The sequence below is a fragment of the Physeter macrocephalus genome, chromosome 16 (assembly GCF_002837175.3).
Source record: "Physeter macrocephalus isolate SW-GA chromosome 16, ASM283717v5, whole genome shotgun sequence".
Lineage (NCBI taxonomy): Eukaryota > Metazoa > Chordata > Mammalia > Artiodactyla > Physeteridae > Physeter > Physeter macrocephalus.
Window position 1 is genome coordinate 18,989,998 of NC_041229.1, and position 4,212 is coordinate 18,994,209.

The following is a 4,212-nucleotide window of genomic DNA, read 5'->3' on the forward strand; positions in this document are numbered from 1 at the left end:
GGCTCAGCGGCCATGGCTCACGGGCCCAGCCGCTCCGCGGCATGTGGGATCTTCCCAGACTGGGGCACGAACCCGTGTCCCCTGCATCGGCAGGTGGATTCTCAACCACTGCGCCACCAGGGAAGCCCTGCTTCCACCTTTTGACTGTTATGAATAAAGCTGCTATGAACATAGATGTGTAAATATCTGTTCAAGTCCCTGCTTTCACTTCTTTTGGGTATGTACCTAGAAGTGGAATTGCTGAATCATGTGGTTTAATTTTTTGAGGAATTGCCATACATTTTCCACAGCTGCTGTATCATTTTATATTCCTACTGGCAATGCACATGGGTTCCAATTTCTCCACAACTTTGCTAAAACTTTTCTTTCCTTTTCTCCTTTCCTTCCTTTTTCCTTCCTTCCTTCCTCCCTCCCTCCCTTCCTTTTTCTTTCTGTTTCTTTCTCTCTTTCTTTCTTTTTTCTTTCTTTCTTTTTCTTTCTTTCTCTCTTTCTTCATTTCTTTCTTTCTTTTTTACGGTAGTTATCTTAGTGATTGTGAAATGGTATCTCATGATTTTATTTGCATTTCCCTAAGGTCTAGGGATATTGAGCATCTTTTCATGTGCTCATTGCCCATTTGTATATCTTCTTTGAAGAAATATCTGTTCAAGTCCTTTGCCCATATTTTAATTGGGTTATTTGTTTTATGCTATTGTTGAATTATAGGAGTTCTTTATATATTCTGAATATGAATCTCTTATTAGTTATACGATTTACAATATTTTCTCCCATCCCATGGGTTAACTTTTCACTCTGCTGATAGTGTCCTTTGATACATAAGTTTTTAATTTTGATGAAGGCCAACATGTCTATGTTTCCTTTTGTCTTCTGTGCTTTTGGTATCATATTCAAGAATCATTGCCAAATCCAAAGTCTTGAAGTTTTCCCCCTATATTTTCTTCTAGTTTTATGGTTTTAGCTCTTACATTTAAGTCTTAGATCCATTTTGAGTTAATTTTTGTACATGGGTGGGGTAAGGGTCCCGTATTATTTATTTATTAGTTTTCCCAGTATTATTTGTTAAAAAATATTTCCCCATTGAATGGTCTTGGCATCCTGGTCAAAAATCCTTTAACCATATATGCAAGGATTTATCTGTGGACTCTCTATTTTTTTCCGTTGGTCTATAGTCTGTCTTTATGACACTATCACACCATTTTGATTACCACAGCTTTGTAGTAAGCTTTTAAATCAGAAAGTGTAAGACCTCCAACTTTGTTATTTTTCAAGATTATTTTGTTTATTTGGAATCCCTTGAGAGTCCATATGAATCTGAGGATAATTCTTCTATTCAAAAAAGGTCATTGGGATTTTGGTTGAGGGATTTTTAGTACAGCCATCACCATTATCACCATTTGGTTGAGGGGTACTGTTTTCAAATCTGTCCAAAGTTGTTACCTGGTCTAGTATCTGGAGCCATGCTGACATCTTGGTGATGGATGTGTGTTAGACATCACACTCTAGAGCTATGGGAAACTGAGTCACAGTGAACTATCACAAATTGCCGACTTGGGTGATCTATTCTTTCCAGTGTAGATATGGAGAGATGAAGCAGGATCAAATCACAAGAATCAGATCATGAAATTGCACAGCCAGTTTAGAGAGGTGACTGTGTGCTAATAAAGGAAAGATGGGTTTAAATGGTTTCTTGGCTTTACTGAACTCAAACCTCAGAGACTCAAACCTGTTTTATCTCTGAAAGCAACCTCTCTGAAACAGATGATTTAACAGTCTGGAGAAAGGAGCCAGGATCTCCATGTCAAGATCTTCTAAATCACAAAGTTTGACTGAGCTAAAGTTAAAGACAGGATCACTTCCTTTCTCTTTCTTACACATCCTCCTACACACCTCAGCAGCAATGAAGTACAGTAAGGTGAGTCCTCAGGTCCTGGAGCTTGACAATCCAAGTTCAGGTCCTAGCTTCTCCACCTGTAGGCTCTGTGGATTTGGGCAAAGTATTTCCCGCCTATAAACCTTTTTTTTTTTCTTGGTGATAACATCTGCCTTTCAGATGTCTTATGAACATTAGTTAAAATAACATGCATAGAGGGCTTCGTGCAGGCCTGACACTCTTTCATTCAACAGATATGTACTGAACCCCTGTCACATGCAAGGCACTGTGTTAGTTGTGGGCAATAAAAAGAAGTCAACAGAACACATGTGTTTACAGGCTTGTCAAGAAGAAAAATAACTAAACAAAGAGACCAAAACAATTATAAACTATAATTAGAGTCATGAAAGACATAAACAGTATTGTTTGACAAAGAATGACAGTAGAGCTATATTTTAGATTAGGGAGGGAGGTGACAGGTAAGTTGCAACCTAAAGAATGAAAAATACCCAGCCATGTTTCCAAGTAGAGGAGCATTCCAGGAATGTGCAAAGATCCCAAGGTCAGAAAAATCTAAATGGTTCTAGAAACTAAGAGAATGTGAATCTGAGATGGAAAGAGCAAGTGGTTAAAGCACCAAAGATAGGCACCATGTGAGCCAACTTGAAGGCTAAAGTAAGGAGCTTGTATTGTAGTCAAGGTTCAAAGAAAGCCCCTAGAGGACTTGCAGCAGCAGAGTGACAGGAGTTGTTTTCCATGTTTTAATAACCACTCCGGCTGCCGTGTGGAAAATGGCTTATAAGGAGACAGGTGTGGGTGTGGGGAGGCCAGTTATTATAGAAACCACCACATAAATGCAGGGAAGAGATGATGGAGGCTGGGGAGGAGGTGGCAGGAGATGGAGAGGAGCAGAGATAAAATGGATCAAACTTGCTGATGGATGTGAGGAGAGAGAAGATGCAGAACATGCTGGGAGAATTTGTTTGGAGAGGAGGTGGGATCAAAGGTTAGATTTTGGACAAGTTACATCTACCTGAGAGACATCCACATGGAAATGTCATATTGGTGGTCAGACATGAGTATGGAAGTCAGAAGAGAGAGATCTTAGCAGGAAATATAAATTTTGGAGTCATCAGCATCAGTGGCATCTAAACCCATGGGAAAGGATGAGGTCACTTAGCCAAAAATGAGGAGAAAGAAGAGAGGAAGGCTTAGTACCTGATCTGGAGAAACACCAATTTTATGAGTTCAGGTGAAGAAAACAGAACAAGCGAGAAGACTGAGATGAGGTGTCGTGAGGTCAGAGGTCAACCAAGAGAGAGCAGCATCTCAGGACCAGGGGAAGAGAGACTTGTTAAAAGGAAGGATGTGCCATGTGATGAATGCCGCTGAGAAGCCAGGTGAAATGAGTACAGAGAGGAGTATCCACCAGATTTGGGAATATGATGGTCATTAGTAACCTTGGAAAGAACAAATTCATACTCTGGGTTGAAAGTGAGTGCCTAATAAATGTTAGCTATAATAACAATAATAAGCTCCCTACTCATTCCTTCTTTGAGCTTCTGTGATAATAGAAAGACATCTGGGGACTGATCAGGGCACAGAAGTGCAGCACTCAATGATTATTCACACATACAAGTTGGTCTTATTTTAAGGTGTAAATTCATACACCAATGTCCTTCCTGAATAATTGCCATAGTAGTTGTAGACAACTAATGCTCTAAAAGATTTGGTTGCATCAATACTTGGGGTAAGAGGGGAAAATATATCCCTTTCTCCTCCAACTATCTTTACTTCTCCTGCTCAGTGTCCTCCCACCTGTTCCTCTGTGTCTTCTGTGGTTATACTGCTTCCCTTGGTCACACCCTAAAATACCAACAGGTATTGACCTCAGCACCAAGGAAAGGAGCCTAGTGGGCAGATCCAACACTAAATTAGGTCCCTTCAGGCTCATCTGCATCTTTGGAGCCAGAGAGGGTCCCATCCATGGAGCCAGTACCCACTTGTGGCACCTCCCCTCCGAAGAGCAAGCACCTTCGGGAGTGAGAGAAGAGCTAAGAAAATGAGGAATCAAGATGGCAACCATTCGTAATGAAAGGCAAAGGCATTCATCCCATTCCCACTATTACCACCACCGCCGCTTCTTTGCAAGAAGAACAAAACTGCTTCCCTCCTTTGCACAGCCACTGCATTACATCTCTCTCTTTTTTTTTTTAATGTCTTTATTGGAGTACGATTACTTTACAATGGTGTGTTAGTTTCTGCTTTATAACAAAGTGAATCAGTTATACATATACGTATGTTCCCATATCTCTTCCCTCTTGCGTCTCCCTCCCACCCTC